Raw genomic sequence first — 19,763 nt, 5'->3', positions numbered from 1 at the left:
TTTCAGACAATCTAAATTAGCAAGCCAAATCCTTTCAACAAATTCTTTTTAAAAATGAATAAAACTTATTAACTCTTGGAATTAAAAAAAAATGCTCAAATTTTAATTTCCACATTTTTTAGATGTTTAGACCTATCCAAACAAGAAGTCAGGGACCATATTTGTATTGGTGACAGATTCCTGGTGAACACATGAAAGAAGGTTATAGTGAACACTGCCACATCAGATAATAAGGTGACAATGAACTTTCCACTTTCTCCTGGCATTTCTGCCAAGTCTATGTAAGTGACAGATGCAGGTATATCTCATACTCTTTATGGTGGTTACTAAATTTTTAGTAAACACCAGTCTCTATAGCAGCACATAGAGTTTGCTATTGCTACTCATGGGTAAGTAGAAGGTTTAACATAGAAAATAAATGTGTACATATATACACACACACAAATTCTTAAAAGCACAGAAAATAATTATTGCCAGACATTAAGCTCTCCAGATGTTTTACTTTCTCACTCTCAGCTTTCACTGAGAGGCATCTAAGAAAGTTGAATGTTAAGATGAGGGTTTAAAACTTAGCATCTTTGTATAATGCTAAAGATAATCTTTGTTTCACCTTACAACATTCTCATGTTTGATAATGATTATTGAGAGCAATCTTTGACCTACAAGAATTTACCAAATATGACTTACAACATGTAGATTATGACCACAACATCTCACTTTTCTTGAACCCTGAAGACTGGATTTCTAAAAATTCATTTTCTTAACATTCTTCCTCCTGACCCATAAAATACTTTTGTAAAAATAAAAGTTACATATATTTCTTTTATGGTAATAACTATCATATAAAACCAAACTAGAGGCATACATCATCCATACTGGTATCATTCTAGACTTTTGCATTTCTCTAACTTCAACCATTCCTAGATCTCAGCACTCTTGCATTATTGGATTTCTCTTTACCCTGCTCCTTTCCACATTTTGGGTTCATTTGATTAACAGTGAAGACTGATAGTCTATTTTCATGTATTGGAAATCTCACCTGAAGTTTCCTGATGCAGAGATAGGTTTCTCCATATTTATCAAACTGGTGACGAAGAAGTGCACACTCACTACCCATTACCTTATTGTGCTACTTTTCATCCAGGTCCTTTTTACCAGACACTCTAATTTTTCTTATACACAGATCCCCTCCCTCCTCAAAGGTTGCTCAGTAGCCATCCTGGTCTGTCAGCTCAGCATGTGAAGGCCATTAATGCATAATGCATAACACGTTGACAGCCATAGTTGACAGACAGTTTCTGCTATTGCTGTTTAAGCAGCCTTCAGCCATAATTAGATCCCTAAAATCCTTTTTACCCTAAAAATCTGAAGGTGAATCATGATCCCAAGACCCACACATCTAAAATAACTTTCTTATATGTATGTATAAACATTTTGCTAATATATTGTATGAACATATAAGTTATTGTCCAAACCAGGACACTTCAATAGTAAAAGGGCCACTATTAATAATACACCGGGTCAGCAGGTGCAAGCCAGAATCCTTCTGCATGAAGTAGGGCAGATGCTCAGCTTGTGAATCTATGGCATAAAATAAACTGCAACACTGTTCCCATAAAATGTAATTATCTACATCATTTGCACATTGGGAAGTTTTATTGCTTGCAAATCTCATTTCTTATAGTATTTAAATAGCCAGATTAAGACTGCATTGCACACATTAACAGCCCTGGAAGATTTCCCTGAACTGTTGTTAGACTTACTCAAAACAGCTTTTCCTATGTACACACATAATTTGCAGTTTGCTAGTTTTATTCTGAGTTTGGCATTTTATCATTTACCTGTGTTGAACACTTGCCCTTCATAATTACCATCTTATGTTTTCAAACATTTTGGCATCCATTTAACCTAGGTTAGCCCTTTGCAGAAATCTCTTCAAAAGAATAAGGAATATTGGAAGGAAGGAAGGAAGGAAGGAAGGAAGGAAGGAAGGAAGGAAGGAAGGAAGGAAGGGGAAAGATATTGTGTTTTACATAAAAATCATCTGTGAAGAGCTCTCAGTGAAATGTAGAACATAGTGAAATAAAGATACATCATAAATAAAAGCCTCCCTTTTTCATAAAGAGAGTACCTCTTTAGAAAACATTTGAGAAGTTGTATTTAGTATCTTTTTTTTTAACAGACACCATCAATCTTTGACAATTTTTTCTCAAATTTGGAAGGTAGTTTTTAGATTTAATAAAAGGTAAGGTATTTTTAGTTATTTCTTTATATTTTTAAAGAAAAGTGTATATAGTTTTGGTGTACACATAATACTTTAATATACAAATGGTAAAATAATGAGTCAAACTAATTAATATCTCCTAACATGGTTACCATTATTTTGTGTGTGATGTACACCTGAAATCTACCCTCTTAGCATAGGTCCAGTGTTCAGTACAGTATTATTAAATGTAGTCATTATGCTTGTACATTAGATTTCCATAACTTCAACTTTATTCCCTTTGACTGACATCTCTTCATTTCCCCCACTCTTCCGGCTCCTGGTAACCAGAACTCTCCCACTCTTCCAGTCCTGGCTCTATCAACAAATACCTGCTTCTGATTTCTACTCTTTTTTTATGTGATATCATATACCATTTGCCTCTTTCTGTATTATTTAATGTAGCATGATGTCCTCTAGGTTCACACACATTGTCACAAAAGGCAGGATTTTCATCTTTCTTGTGGCTGAATGATATTCCATTATATATACCTATACCTTTCCTTTCTTCCTTGTATAACACTTCTTATCCATTTATCTGTTGATGTATACTTGGGTTGTTTCCACGTTACAATGGAAATTTTCCCCGTACCAGTGAATAGAAAGACAGAGATAACAAGACAGGGTCCACAAGACACACAGGAAGACTGATGGCAGCACAGTGGAAGAAGGCACTGGGATCTCTAAGAAATGCAAGGACCCGACCACAGGTAAGGGATACAGGTGAGCATGAACAGGGAACCTCTTCCAATCACCTGGTTTTGGCTTGAAATATGCAATAAAATATCAATTTGTCTTTATTTCCTATCTTCAGAACAACTGAAACAAAGCAATTGAGATAGGATCTTGCAAACTAGACAAGTTCCTTGTGTGTAAGTAAGTTATATAATAAACTTTATGGGAGCAGTGTTTGGTTTATCTCATGCCATATGTTGGTAGCTTGAATTGCCATTGGGTGAAAGCATTATGGTTTGGGATAAGCTAAGAAACTGGATGTTCTGACAAAGTGGTCAAAAGAAAGGAATCACAAAACCCACTGACTCATTGAGAAGGAAGGTATAGAAGAAGTTGTTTTACTTTATTGAAAAATGTTCCCAAAACATAAATAATTCTAGGTGGCTTGATTTTACTTGAGATACTGCAGTTGGTGTAGGATGTTCTTATATCTATATAATAAAAGTCCAGTGACTAACCGTTACGGTGGAATGACCAGAACGACTGGTCGCTATGACGCGCTGGCCACAGGGGCTGCCACCAGTGCTGCTACTGAGCCCAAGGGCCCCGGGGCCAGTTGCACAGCCACTGCTAAGGCACCGGTAAAGAACACGAAGGTGACCAGTCTGAGTTTGCAGCTTGAGATGAAGGCTCTGTGGGACGAATTCAATCAGCTGGGCATCAAAATGATTATCACCAAGGCTGGAAGGACAGGGCACCCCTCTCCCTGCTGCAACCCTCCCCAATCTCAGGCAGTGGGCTTTGGCCCAATCCACACGAGCAAGACTGAGAAGCAGGGTGGGGGTATGGCCTGGCCATCTGCGGGTCCCTCTCGGCACGGGCCAGCTCCTTCACTCTCCGAGTCCCAGCTCTGTCGACAGCCACCTGGCATGCTGGGCCAGAGAGGACTGCTCAGGAGGCCAGGAAGGTGGTGGAGAGAAACCCTGTGGACCTGCTGCCCAACCAGCAGCCAAAGACCCAGCACCACCAGAAACGGACTGTCTCAGAGCACACCGAGCTTGGAGGGAAGGCAGCTGCCTGTGAGGTGCCTTGCCACCAGCCAGCTCCCAGTGGATCCCACCTGAAAGGAAACTCAGTCTTTGGTTCCTTAGTTCAGTATCAAAGAGGAGCAGCTGGGCACATTTTAGGGGAGAATTAAGACTCTAAAACAGTGTCTTCTGTTCTGTGGAGATTGCTACCCAGTTGTCTTAGTCCTAAACTATGGGTGATTGTGGGGCCTGGCTCTGCCACTGGGGCCCGCGTCTTCAAATTGGCTTGTATTTGTTGTAATGCCCCAAAGAGAAGAAGGGGAACACGTTTTTTCGATGCAATGGATTTGACCAATAGACAAAGGCAAGTTCCCGGCTGTGTCTAATGTACTCACAGAGACACCAGCTCTGTGTTTACCTGGCCAAAGGGAGCTCAGGGCCGGTTTGCAGAGCCTTTTGGTGGTTTCTGTTTCCTTGCTGAGGCCGTCCTCCCTGGGAAGCCTGGGGCCCATGCTCAGCTCCAACTCAGTGGGTCTTCTCCAGGCCCCTCCCTGATGCTGGCCCTACCCCTGATTACCCCCCACAATCCCGATCAGGGGTGGGGCAGCCAGCCAACCTCCTATGCCCCCCACCCACCAGCCCACCATGATAGGCCCAATCAGGGCAGGCTGGCTAGACCCCACCCCTGCGCGAATGTGTGCACTGGGCCTCTAGTTTGATAAATGTGAGTGTGAAAGTAGTAAAGTGAGTCAGAAAAACTAAAAAAGTAATGTGAGAAAATATTTTTAAGTTTTTGTTGGATTTTTTTTTTTTTTTTTTACAAGTAATGCAGTACTCTGCAATTTAATCCTTCACTATACTATTGCAGCCAAAAGTGATTAAGATAGAGTAGCAAGATAATTGGATGATTGGATTTATTTACTGGGATACAGGTCCTGAGTCAAATAAGCTCCTTTTCATATTATTATTTTTGGGATGTTCAAAATAGATAGTAATTGATATGCTTCTCCCAAGGCAAGCACAAGAGTGATAAATTGTCACCCTAATCAGTTTGGCTCAGTGGATAGAGCATCGGCCTGTGGACTGAAGGGTCCCAGGTTCCATTCTGGTCAAGAGCATGTACCTTGGTTGCGGGCACATCCCCAGTAGGGGGTGTGCAAGAGGCAGCTGATCAATGTTTCTCTCTCATCGATGTTTCTAACTCTCTATCCCTCCCCCTTCCTCTCTGTAAAAAATCAATAAAATATATTTAAAAAAGAGTGATGAATTGCAAATAATGGACACTAGGATGTTTCTCAATCTTTAGTGAGCGTAACAAATCACACTGAAAATGTTTTATTTTATATTAAAGAAATATGGATTCACAAGTCACTTATATAGGGATTCTGATTATTCAAGCCTTAGATGTGGTCATGGCAACTATGTCATGAACATTTTCATCTTAGGTGAATCTTTTTGAATCTGTGTCAAGCTGACATTCCCAGGTTACAACCTTTTAGCCCATCTGAACCAGCGATAGCTCCATACAGGTTGTTAGCACCCTCCTCCAACTCAAAGCCCTGGTGCCCTTCCACACAGCCTGGTGGTACAGGGAGCCCTCAACCAATGCAGAAGAGACTCAGTGGTAAAGTTCCCAGACTCCAGTTCTTTAAGGTAGAATCCTGATGCACATTCTACACAGCCCCTCAGCAGCTCCAGTAGGACAAAGCCCCAGGTGCTCACCATAGTAATCAGCTTCTTCATGCTGCTCTGGGCTGCTGTTTCAACAGTTCATTAATTCTCTCTTCAGCTATGTGTAATCTGGTTAAACTACTCAGTGATTTTGTTTGACTTTTATTTTTTGAAAGTTCTTTTGCAAATCTGTGTGGTTATTTTTAAGTCTTTTCCTGCTTTCTAACTGATGTGAACCCATCCTTTCCATGTATCTCAGACACAGTCATGTTAAGTTATATTTCTTATTATACCAATTATCCGAAACTTGAGGCCCAGTGCACGAAAATTCATGCAAGAGTAGACTTTCCTTCCTTCCACTGCCAGCACCAGCTTCCCTCCAGCCACTGGCAGGCATCCTAGACCCAGGCTGCTTCTCTCCAGCCACTGGCAGGCACCAGGCCTTTGCTCCGGCCCCAGCCTCATCTGGAAGGACGTCTGGAATTACGCTAGGAAGGATGTCCAGTATAATTAGCATATTACCCTTTTACTATTATAGACTAGAGGCCCGGTGCACAAAAATTTGTGCACTCGGGGGGAAGGGGGGTCCCTCAGCCCGGCCTGTGCCCTCTCACAGTCTGGGACCCCTCAGGAGGTAACGACCTGCTGGCTTAGGCTTGCTCCCGGGTGGCAGAGGGCAGGCCCAATCCCTAGGTGCAGCCCCTGGTCGGGCTCAGAGCAGGGCCAATTGGGGAGTTGGGGCGCCGCCCTCTGTCATGCACAGAGCAGGGCGGATCAGGAGGTTGTGATGCCACCCTCAGTCACGCTCAGGGTAGGGCCAATTGGGGGGTTGGGGCACCATCCCCTGTCACACTCAAGGCAGGGTCGATGGAGAGGTTGCGGCGCCACCCCGTGTCACACACAGAGCAGGGCCCATCAGGGGGTTGGGGCACTGCCCCCTCTAACTCAAAGAGCAGGGCCCATCAGGGGGTTGGGGTGCTGCCCCCTGTCATGCACAGAGCAGGGCCCATCAGGGGGTTGGGGCGCCGCCACTCTCACACTCAGGGTAGGGCCGATGGGGAGGATATGGCTCTACCCTGTCACACACAGAGCAGGGCCTGTGTGTGTGTGTGTGTGTGTGGGGGGGGGGGGGGTTGGGGCATCACACCCTGTCACACACAGAGCAGGGCCAATCAGGAGGTTGGGGTGCCGCACCCTGTCACACACAGAGCTGCAGGGCAATCAGGAGGTTGGGGAGCTCCCCCCTATCAGGCACAGAGCAGGGCTGATCAGGGGGTTGGGGCGCCTTCCCCTGTCACGAACAGAGCAGGGTGAATAGGGAGGTTGTGGCCCCGCCCCCTGTCACACAAAGAGCCGCAGGGCGATCAGGGGGTTTGGGCGCTGCCCCCTGTCACACTGATCCCGGTGCCGGGAGGCCTCGCGACTCCGCTGATCCCAGTGCTGGGAGGCATATTACCCTTTTACTATATAGGGTAGAGGCCTGGTGCACGGGTGGGTGCCGGCTGGTTTGCCCTGAAGGGTGTCCTGGATCAGGGTGGGGGTCCCCACTGGGGTGCCTGGCCACCCTGGGTGATGGGATGATGGCTGTTTGCAGCTGGTCACACACCCTTCAGGGTGGGGGTTCCCACTGGGGTGCCTGGCCAATCTGGGTGAGGGACTGAGGGCTATTTTCAGGCTGGCGGGTGACTGAAGCTCCCAACCGATCCTTTTTTTCTTTTTTCTTTTTTTATTCTGGGCCAGCTTTAGCTTTGAGGCTTGGCTCCAGCTCTTTGGCCTCCGCTGCTGAAAGTAGGTTTCTGGCCTTTGCTTACAATGTTGCAATCCTGCTGGCTGAAGCCTGGCGGACTAAAGCAGGTTTCTGGGGTTTTGTTTAGCTTGTATATTTGTTACATAGTTGCTTAGAGTTGCAGCTCACAGAGTAGGGCCGATAGGGGAGTTGGGGCACCGCCACCTGTCACACACAGAGCAGGGCTGACCAGGGGTTTGGGGCGCCGCACCCCATCACACACAGAGCAGGGCCCGTGGGGGGTGGGGTTGGGGCACCACACCCTGTCACACACAGAGCCGCAGGGCAATCAGGGGGTTCGGGAGCTCCCCCCTATCAGGCACAGAGCAGGGCTGATCAGGGGGTTGGGGCGCCTTCCCCTGTCACGAACAGAGCAGGGTGGATAGGGAGGTTGTGGCCCCGCCCCCTGTCACACACAGAGCCACAGGGCGATCAGGGGATTTGGGCTCTGCCCCCTGTCACGCTGATCCTGGTGCTGGGAGGCATATTACCCTTTTACTATATAAAGGCCTGGTGCACAGGTGGTTGCCAGCTGGTTTGCCCTGAAGGGTGTCCTGGATTAGGGTGGGGGTCCCCACTGGGGTGCCTGGCCAGCCTGAGTGAGGGTATGATGGCTGTTTGCAGCTGGTCACACACCCTTCAGGGTGGGGGTCCCCACTGGGGTGCCTGGCCAGTCTGGGTGAGGGGCTGAGGGCTGTTTTCAGGCTGGCGGGTGACTGAAGCTCCCAACCGCTCCTTTTTTTCTTTTTTGTTTTTAATTCTGGGCCAGCTTTAGCTCTGAGACTCCAGCTCTTAGGCCTCCGCTGCTGAAAGCAGGTTTCTGGCCTTTGTTTACCTTCTGTATTTGAAACAATGTTGCGATCCTGCTGGCTGAAGCCGGAAGGACTATAGCAGGTTTCTGGGGTTTTGTTTAGCTTCTATATTTGTAACATAGTTGCTCAGAGTTGCAGCTCAGATGCCAGCAGAGGCAGGCAGGGAACATTGGAGTCCTCCGTCACTGAAGCAATCAAGCCTCATGTTAGTTTCCAGCTTCCTGGCTGCCGGCCACCATCTTGGCTGGCAGTTAGTTTGCATATCGCCCTGATTAGCCAATGGAAGGGTAGCGGTCTTACACTAATTACCATGTTTCTCTTTTATTAGATAGGATATTAAAATCAATAATGGACAAAACAACAGGATAGTTGTGATTGTAATTGTCCTCTGAAACAGCACAAGACTAAAGTAATATCAAATAATAACATTCAAATATATAAACTAAATGAATACCTATGAAATATAAGTTTGAAATGAGGTCAGTATTAAAAATTCAGGCCAGATTTCTTGTATAAAATTGTATAGTTGTAAAATCTCTAATTAACTGAATAAAATAATTCTGGTTAAATGTATAGCTCTAGAGAAATTATGTAAATTAATAGGGGGGTTTGGGAAAAATATTGCACGTAAGGATTATTTAATTGCCAGTCGGAATACAACCCATCTTTGGGCTCTGTAATCACCATCCACTTCAACTCTTTTTTGTGCTATCTGCAGAAGACAGCTGCAAGCTACAGTTCCCTGAATTCCACAAAGTTTGGTCCACTAAGTAGAAGCATCCATTCATTCAAGAGTTGGAAGATTTTTGGTACTTGTGGTTAGCAGGAGTAGTTTTGGAGACACTAAGATCTTATGGGCATTGTCCCCTTAAGTATTTGGCAGATTTCAGGATTGAAAAAAATCTGTTCCTTTTTCCCTTTCTGTATGTCAAAGAGCAGTTACTTCCTGTTCCTTGCTTCCCAATGATGACAAAGTGCTCTTTTAATCAGGGGTCACAGTGGTTGCTTCTCACTGCTCTCCTTTTTGTTACAGTTGTCAGTGCATGGTGTCAACCAATGTTGAGGTACAGTTCTGTGCACCATTCCTGGAGCAGCCTAGAGCAAATGTCTCCAGCCCATTTTATTAATTTTCATGCTTTATATTAGACCATTCTCCTTACCCCAGAGATTTGTGTTTCTTGCAAATGAACCCTAACTGATACACAAAAATAACACAATACCAAATATAAAACAAGTTTTTAAGAGAAACACACAATCACATACTACACAAAGATGTTCAATGAATCACATGATAGAAAACAAAGGAAGAAAAACATAGACAATATATCAAATTGTATGATTAATATAAATATTTTATTAATAAAAGTAAAGGAGATAAAATTATTTCTTTAAGAAAAAGATACATGTTTGGACAAAACTATACAAAAATAATATAGAATTGACTCAAAGGTAAAAGAAAAAAGGTATAAAAATATGCTAAATGATAATAAATAAAGGTAACAAAAGGTAATAAATGAAGTATTATAAAGAAAGAGCTTGATATCAGGGGAGAAATAACTCAAGTGAACAAAAAGAATCACTAATTAACGATAAAGGGTATAGACAGTGGATAAAAGAGAGATACATTTTTATGAATAAAAATTATAGGTTATAAGTATCTAGTGAATGCTATTTATTCAATTAAATTTTTTTCACATTCTAAGTAACTGAAAAACTTTATGATAGTTGGGTTTTGAATTTTATGACTGTCTTTACTGTACCAGTTAGATTAATGATATGAGTTTTTTCTTAATTACATAGTGTGATGAATTATATTGATTGATTTCTAAATGTTGAGCCAATTTTGCTTTCCTAATGTAAGCAACCTTTGGTCATAATGAATTATCCATCTATTTATGTTTGAATTTAATGTGCTAATATTTTATTGAGATATTTGTATTACATATGGACCAGCTTCATAACGTGCATTGGTAAATATTCTTTTCTTCTCAAGTCACAGTTAGAGTTGTAAAGGGTGTCCCAAAATTCACACAAGAAGTTATTTTGATAGTAAACACAGGTTTATAGTTAAAAATTGTAAATTTTTTATTGATTCATTAAGTACACAGTATAAGGTTATGTATGGAATAGCATATCAGGTAAATGGCCTCCACGACTTTGCTGACACATATGCACTCTTTTGTTGAAATTTTCCATGACCATTTTGCATAAATGTGGCTGAATTTCGATGAGGCTCATTTTCATCTTGATGGCTTGGTTAATCGACAAAATTGTCGCATTTGGGGTTCATAAAATCCATGAGTGATTGTTGAGAAACAAATTCATCCACAATGTGTCACTGTTTGGTGCGGATTTTGGGCTGGAGGCATCATCGGACCATTCTGCTTTGAAAATGTGGCTGCTCAGGCAATAACAAAAGAGTGCATATGTGCCACCAAAGCTGTGGAGGTCATTTACCTGATATCTATTTCATACATAACCCTATATTATATACTTAATGAATCAATAAAAAAATTTACAATTTTTAACTATAAACCTGTGTTTTGTATCAAAATTACTTCTTGCGTGAATTTTGGGACACATTTTATAAGACTAGTATTATATCCCCTTAAATATTTGGTAGATTTCAGCATTGAAAAATATCTGCTCCTGGAATTGTGTTTCTCAGTGGTTGGAGCACCTGCCTATTCACTAAAGGCTCAGGGCACGTACAGGTGACAGCCAGTGGGTGTGTCTCTCTCAGCTCTCTCTCTCTCCCTCTCCTTCTCTCTCTTTTCCACTATTTCTAAAAAATCAATGGGAAAAAATATCCTCAGGTGAGGATTAACCAAAAAACAAACTAAATTTCTCTTACAGATAAAGGGACATTCAGATATTTTTTGTCGATTTTATAAAATTACTTTTTATAGTTTTTCTTAGTTTGGCAAAGTTATTAACAATATTTCTTTATTGTCATTTTATTATCTATAGTGATGTCACTTCTTTTTTCATCTTTAGCTGAAGACATGCTTAGAGAGAGTAAGGGGGAGAGAGAGAGAGAGAAACATTGATATGAGAGAGAAACATTGATATATTGGTTGCCTTGATCAGGATTCGAACTGGCAACCTTTCCATGCACAGGATGGTGCTCAAGCAAGATACTCAGTCTGGGCATAATGTCACCTTTTAAATTTCTGATATTTATTTTATTTTTTTAATCCAACTTTGTTAGAGATTATTTTAATTAATCTTTTCAAAGAAAATCCTTAGTTTTGTTTCCTACTGGTTTCAGTTTTAGTGTATATTATGTCCTGTATTCTACTTATTTTGTATTTAATTTGCTCTTCTTTTTATAGCTTTTATGAGGAAAAACTCAGAATCTTTAATTTTAATCCTTCATTTATTACTAATGTGGGCATTTAAATAATATTTTCCCTACCATATTTAACACTTTGCTAATGTCCCACAGTTTTTTTAAAATATGTTTTTATTGATTTCAGAAAGAGGAAAGGAGAGGGAGAGAGAGATAGAAGCATCAAGGATGAGAGAGAATTCATTGATCGACTGCCTCCTGCATGCCCTCCCACTGGTGTTTCAAAAATGTTTATATGTTGCATTTTTGCCCTGACTGGTTTGGCTCAGTGGATAAAGCGTCCGCCTGCAGACTGAAGGGTCCCAGGTTCGATTCTGGTCAAGGGCATGTACCTTGGTTGCAGGCACATCCCCAGTGCGGGGTGTGCAGGAGGCAGTTGATCGATGTTTCTCTCTCATTGATGTTTCTAGCTCTCTATCCCTCTCCCTTCCTCTCTGTAAAAAATAAATTAAAAATATATTTTAAAAAAATTGTATATGTTGCATTTTTATTATCGTTTTGGGGTGATTTTCTTATTTGACCAATAGGTTAGCTAGAAAATTCTGATTTTTCAAATTTTTGGATGCTTGCTAGATATATAATTGTTTTTCTTTTTTCTGTGTTGGCAATATATTTTGTAAAATTTTGGTAAATCAAATATTTTATATCAATTTTATACCCAGTATATTTTCTGTCATGATGAATCATCCATGTATATTTGAAATAAATGTCATTGTTGGTTTCAGTGTTCTGCAGAGGTTGATTAGATCAAGGTTTATTGTAAAAATTGTTCAGATCTTCTGCTTCCTTATAGATTTATTTTTGGGGGTGCGTCTAGTTGCTCTACATGTAACAGAAAAATATCCAACTATTTTTGTGGATTCATCTGTGTGTGTTTTTTTTTTCCCTTTAGCTGTTTTTACTTTGTATATTTTGAGAATCTGTTATTAGGTACACACAAAGTTAATATTGTTATGTGATCCTGTTGAACTAATATTTTAATCATTGTTAAATAGCACAATTTATCTTTGGTAATACTGGTCTAATTGATGACATCAGTAATGTCAATATCAGTATTGTCTGATATAAATACAGCCATACTAGCATGTTTTTACCACCATATTAATGATTTGTTGTCTTCCAGACTTTACTTTTATTCTATCTGTATCTTCACATTTATTATACTTCTCTTATAGATAGTGAAATATTTCTTTTTTTATTCAGTGAGATAAATCTATATTTAATTGGAATATTTAGTCCATTTATATTTCATGTAATGGTTGATATGGTTTAGTCTATTAATGTGCTGTTTGTTTTCTATTTGTCTTAGGTTTTCTTTTCTCTCTTTTTTATTTGTTTGTTTTTTCTGTTCCTCTTTTCTGGCTTTCCTTATAGGTAATTAATTTTTGTCTTCTCTTGGGTTTTTAGCTATATTCTTATTCATTAATTATTAGAGATTTTTCTATGAAATAATTCATTTTAAATATCACTATTTACTTAAAAGTAATACTGTTCACATCCAAGTTGACAAATAATAATTAATTATATTTTCCTATAGTTTATGATTATGTTGTTATATTGCAATTCTGCGTAAACTATAGATTTCATCTTACTATAATAATTGTATTTTAATTTCTGTTTGTGATTTTTCAGAAAATTAACTTTAATTTTTAACTAAATATTGATGATTCCTAAGGAAACTTGGTTTATGTTCTAAATATTCCTGGAAAAAGTGGCATATGGAATTGTATCCACATTGAGTCATAAAAACAGGGCAGATTCTGCCTTGAAAGAAATCTTTATAAAGGAGGTTCCTAGAAACAGGTGGGAGGAGTGACCATCCACCGGGAGAGAGAATGAAGACTGTGCAACTCCCACTTTCTTCATAGTGTTTCCAGGACAAAGCCTACACTTGTGTTTGCTCCCTGTATTTTATGCACACGTCTTTACTATTTAATGCAGGATTCTGGGACCCACAAGAGCAATATAAGCACATGCCTTTTGTGAGAACATATATAAGGTTAGTCATTCTTTTTTTTTATTAAGAATCTCTGAAACATTTATTTTTCTTCTCATGCAAAGAGTTAATGCTAATGAATAATACTGCAATTTCCTGAAGTGGAAATAAATTTAGTGAAAAATAAACACTTAACTTTGTTCCACCTGGGTTCCCTTTGACTCACCCAACAATGATAAAAAAACAACTTCATTCCTTGAGAAACTTACCTGTCGAAAAGCTTTAAAATTCAGCACTAATTATTATACATTGTGCTATATTCAAATACAGACATTAACTCAAATTATGATTACTTGGCATCAACAGGGCCTCTGGGTGTGCAGACATCAGCACTTTTATCTAAAGCGCTATCTGGAATAAGAATATCAGATCATTTTACTACTAAACTAAGCTGAGTAGGCATATGTGGAATTGCAGGCATCCCTGAATATCAAGATGGAATCTCTTTATTTCTTTTTACAAACATCTTAGTGAGACAATGTTTTGCAAAGTAAAGAAAAGGAAATACTGCATTCAGAATCTTTAATGTGTGGATACAGGAAAAGTAGAAGCTTTCACAAGGTTTCATAACCAGGGATTTTCAAATTTTTGTGTGACCAGTATCTTCCAGGAAATGTATTTAAAATGCATAAACTAGACCTTGTGCCAAAGCTCCTGTTTTGGTAAATCTATCCCAGATGAGAGCCAGGAATCCACACGTCTAAGAAACATCTAAGGGTTTGCATTGTGTGTTGTTCTACTGTCACATTTTTTGGAAACACATCCAAGGAGATTTCTGAGTAAAGATGACAGGATAAAGCCAGCTCACAACCTTCTCTCCAGCACTTACCGAGAACACATTAATGTTTTAAAACATGTGCCCGCAGCATGCAAACAAGGAACACAGCCTCCTGCTGCAAACTTGTGAAAGTGGCAGCTAAGAAAACCCACAAAAGAATGACTGATCTCTAATCTAATAAAGTATAAAGAATTTAGAGAGCACCCTCTTAAAAAAAAAAAGATTCTTAATATGGGAAATGAAAATGCTGCCAATGAGAAATAGGTAAAAGAAAGCAAGTAATCAAAGGGTATTACTCTCTCTTACAGAAGCAAACTGTTTGGACTTATTGGATTTGAAGAATGACTCAAAGATAATAGGTATATCTATTCAAAAATTAAATACACATGTCACTTGATAAGGCAAACCTGGCACACCATCTCAGAAGTAATTATAGATTCCACTCTTCTAATCGTGTCATAATCTGATCTGGGCTCCCCACAGCCACACTCAGCTCAGGTGCCCAGCTTAGGTCTCAAAAAATGTGGATGAAATAGAAAATAGTCTGTCTGTACTCATACCTGTTAGGAGAACAATAAATTAACATGCATTAAATTAGAGAAGCATGCTTTAGTGCCTAATCAAGATGAAAAGAAAGGTCCTGGCAAATTTGTTCACATTCTAGACAGGGAAGAAGAGAAGGGAAGGGAAGGAAGAAGCGGAGGAAAACAATATACAGAGCAAAACTCTGATTTGAAAAACAGATGAGGAAAAAAACACATCTTTGAGTTGTTCATGTTCAAGAAGAATTTAATGAGGTCACATTATCATGAAACAAGCTCACAGAAGATTTGATTCAACAAGAGTTTTAAAGGTTTATACTAATATATTTATAATTCTATATAATAAAAGGGTAATATGTAAATTGACCATAACAGCAGAACGATTGGGAATGACCGGTCACTATGACACACACTGACTACCAGGGGGCAGATGCTCAATGCAGGAGCTGCCCCCTGGTGGTCAGTGCTCTCCCACATGGGGGAGCTCTGCTCAGTCACAAGCCAGGCTCATGGCTGCCAGCACAGCGGTGGTGGCGGGAGCCTCTCCCACCTCCTCAGCAGCACCAAGGATGTCCAACTGAAACTTAGGCCTGCTCCCTGCTGGCAAGTGGACATCCCTGAGGGCTCCTGGTGTGCCAGAAGGATGTCTGACTGCCAGCTTAGGCCCAATCCCCTGGAGAGGGGAACTAAGCCAGCAGGTGGACATCCCCCGAGGGATCCCAAACTGTGAGAGGGCACAGGCTGGGCTGAGGGACCCCCCAAGTGCCCAAATTTTTGGGCACTGAACCTCTAGTACTAATTATAATTTAGAGACATCAGAATTCTAATCTAATAAAAGAAAAGAAAGATAATTCTGATTTCAAAAGAAAAAAAAAGCAGGTCAAAGAAAATGAAAAAAGTAAAGAGAAATGACAGGATATAAAAGGATAATTTGTGTTGAGAAAACAACATATGAAACAGAAAATTTCAAATGTATAACAGAATAAACATGTATTAAAATATAGGAAAAATCTGAATTTGATTTAAAAAAACTCTCCATTTTATGGGGAAAATTGAAAAAATTACTTAATATTTATTCTTATTAAGATTTGAATTTTAAAAATAAAGAAAATCTTTTTAGCCACATAGGAAATAAAATTAAAGTACATGAGGAAGACAAGGCTGTTGTCAGATTTCTTCATACCATTATATGAGTGAAGAGCAATGCTAATGCTGACTCCTAGGTTTAGGTACTTTAATACCCAAATATGCTGTGTATTCCCCAGAACCGTTAGATTGAGGCCAAATGACAAGTTCTGGCTCAATTACAAGAGACAAAGAAACATGTGTGACCCTAGAGTCCAGGCAATTGAGTGATTGTCAAGTCTCTAATTTCTCTGATCCCCTGCCCTGGCGAACTTAGTGACCATGTATTAAGATGAAACAGGCACTAAATGTGGGCACTCCACAGACTTGAGCATCTCAATGACTAAACGGAGCAGAAAGAATCCTTTGCTACACTAAGGTTTTCAGGTTAGTTTGTTTCTGCAATAGAGCTTATCCCCTAATAACATGACCCACTTTCTTTGTAAGTAATCAAGGTGTCTAAGATTAAAGGCAAACATCAGAGAGTCTCCAATGTGAAAACCTCAGTCAGTAGAGTCCCAGAGTACATTTTTTTCAACAACTGCTACAGGATATTTGGGAGATGAATCAAAATAGAGAACTCAAAAATGGAAAAGGTATAATAAAATAACTAGATGGAGATATCTGAACCAACTTGAATATTGATCTAAAATTAAACAATGGCAGGTATATATTTAGAACAGATAAAAATGTTATAAACCTTGACACACTAAAATATATATATTATATCTAATAAAAAACAAACAAGAAAAACAAAAAGCAAAGGGGAGTAAGAAAAAAGTATGAGAGTGTTAATTTTCTCATCATTACAAGTGATAAACTCTTTCTAAAATGACTCTAACATTTATTTATTATTTTTAACATTACCTCTAATTTTAAAAATAACTTATAAAATTAACTTTTCAACTGATCAAGAAATATTTTGTCAGTTTCGTATCAGTTTATTTTTTCCTCCACTACAAGTAAAAAAATAAATGTGACTTTTAAAATTTAATATACTACATGAATAAAAATATTCTGTTTTAATTAAAATATTTTATCTGGAAAGTGATTCTTTTTGTCTCTTTTGGTTTACATTTTCTGCATTAATTAATTATTTTATATTGAATGTATGCTAATTTTAATGCAAAAATTATAAGGTCATTGAAGAGGAGAGGGAGACATAGATAAAGTAAAAGACAATAAGTTAATTCATAAATTTATACAAAAATACCAGGAAAAAATACTATAAGATTTTTTTTATTCTGAAGTTAAATCCATTTATCTTATTACAGTTCATTTGGAAGAGCAAACAAGCAAGGGTAACAAAAACAAAAAACAAAAACCAAACAAACAAACAAACATTGAATGGGAAGGCTAGTACTATTAGACATAAAAATAATATGAAAATACCAATTAAAAGTGTTAATATCAAATGAATAAACAGAGAGAACAATGGAACAAAATAAAAAATCCTATTGCACATGGAAGTTTTATGATATGATATGAAAAGGCTGCATCTTAAATCAGTGAAAAAAAGATGGACTTCTGAACATAAAAATTTTTGGATAGGAAAATCTATGTGAGGGAAGAAGTAAACTGGATTCGTTCCTCACACACAAGAGAATAATTGACCACATACCTCCAAGAATTAAATAAAAAACTAATGAACAAAGAAATTATAACGTAAAAGTATTAAAAGAAACATGGATGAACCTCTTAAAAACCTGGGAATGGGAAATCTTTCTTATCTATATTAACAAGTCAGAAATTAAAAGAGAGAAAAAGATAAAATTTTCTATTAATATAAACAAACAAATACTCAAACACCTTTAACTGGGGAAAAAAGCAAAATAAACAATGTAACTAAATAAAACATGTAAAATATTTTTTAATGTATTTTATTGATTTTTTTACAGAGAGGAAGGGAGAGGGATAGAGAGTTAGAAATATTGATGAGAGAGAAACATCGATCAGCTGCCTCCTGCACACTCCCTACTGGGGATGTGCCCGCAACCAAGGTACATGCCCTTGACCAGAATTGAACCTGGGACCCTTGAGTCCACAGGCTGATGCTCCATCCACTGAGCCAAACTGGTTAGGGCTGGAAAAATATTTTTGTAAGCCATATCACAAGAGTATTTATAGTCCTAAGAAAGTTTCCAAAAGTACACCATAAAACTACAAATGTAGAAGAAAAATGTATTAAAAAGAAACAGTCAAGAGATAAAAACAGACAATTCACACAAAAAGATATGTAAATGATCTTTAAAAATTGATAGTTGTTCAATCTATCTCATTATAAAAGAAATTAATTTAAGAAATGAATTAAGAGAAATTTAAAATACACTGACCTCTTGCCATGAAGGAGCCTTCCCTACTCACAATCATTTCCTTGGCAGAATCCTGCTACTAAAATGTCCTGTTAACAAGACACCTCTAGACAAGGGCCTAACCCATGGGCCTTTGGCATAGTAATGTTTGAAATGATTAAAATACAATATTTACATTTACAAAGAAAAGCATTTTTTTAAAAAAAATATGATTTTTATTGATTTTTAGAGAGAGAGAGGAAGAGAGAGAGAGAATCCTAACTGGGGATTGAACCACAACTTAGGCATGTGCCCTGTCTAGGAATTAAACCAACCAGCAATCTGTCTGTGCGTGGACAAGACAAAACATTAAAATAAAAAAAAAGAAAACTAAACTGAAATATAATTTTTTTTCTAGTCAGGTTAAAAGCTAAAAGTGAATCATGTCTTACGCTGAGGAAAATCTTTGGGAATACAGTATGCTCATATTTTATAATATTTTGTAATGGAGATGCAAATTAATTCAACAACCATAGAGAGGAATATAACAATATCTAGTAAAATTACCTAGAGATCTAAAGATAAATAAATTGACAATGATATGTTAAATGCAACCATTAATGGATTATCCTCTATAATAAAAGCTTAATATGCAAATTGACCAAACAGTATATTGACTGGTTGGCGGGGAGCGGAGCTGGTGAGCGGGTGGTGCCAGACCAGTCAAGGCAGGTGCCAGTAGGCAGAGGGAAGGGACAGAGATCTGGGGCAGTGGCAAAGGGATGATGGGGGTTGGGGCCAGCTGGATTGCCTCCTGCAGAGGGAGGCCACTGGCAGCAGTGGTGGGGCAATGGGGTGCAGGGCTGGCCGCTCGCTGGCTGGTCTGCTGGTCAGTCAGATAACCCCTGAGGGCTCCCAGACTGAGAGAGGGCACAGGTTGGGCTGAGGGACCCTGCCGCCCCACCCCGCTGCCCAGCTGAGTATACAAATTTTTGTGCACCAAGCCTCTAGTTAAGAATAAAATTGCCGAAACCGGTTTGGCTCAGTGGATAGAGCATCAGCCTGCGGACTGAAAGGTCCCAGGTTCGATTCCGGTCAAGGGCATGTACCTGGGTTGCGGGCACATCCCCAGTAGGAGATGTGCAGGAGGCAGCTGATCGATGTTTCTCTCTCATCGATGTTTCTAACTCTCTATCTCTCTCCCTTCCTCTCTGTAAAAAATCAATAAAATATATATTAAAAAAAAGAATAAAATTATATTGCTGTTTTAAAGTATTATACATAATAGGATAAAACAAATAAATAATTATGTAAATGATATTTGGAGCCAACATTCTCAGTATAAAATAAAAAATGATATGTAAAAATACTATAATGTTACATTTGAATTGGAAATATCATTATGAACTCATTATATAATTTCTTTTAAAAATATGGATTTTAT

At 39.0% G+C, this 19,763-nt stretch overlaps 1 pseudogene across 1 annotated transcript in view; it reads right to left on the bottom strand.

Annotated features, from left to right (window-relative positions):
• Positions 1 to 13,872: 13,872 nt before the first annotated feature.
• The window catches only part of LOC308515463 (large ribosomal subunit protein uL16-like), a 30,002-nt pseudogene continuing 24,111 nt past the window's right edge, over positions 13,873 to 19,763 (bottom strand). Inside the window, exon 5 of the transcript in view lies at positions 13,873 to 13,934. The product of the transcript in view is annotated as a large ribosomal subunit protein uL16-like (transcript). The remainder of the gene's footprint in view (positions 13,935 to 19,763) is intronic.

This window comes from Myotis nattereri (assembly GCF_964212035.1).
Source record: "Myotis nattereri genome assembly, chromosome: 3".
Taxonomy (NCBI): domain Eukaryota; kingdom Metazoa; phylum Chordata; class Mammalia; order Chiroptera; family Vespertilionidae; genus Myotis; species Myotis nattereri.
The sequence above is the reverse complement of the archived record's forward strand: the minus strand, read 5'-3'. Positions and strand labels throughout refer to the sequence as shown.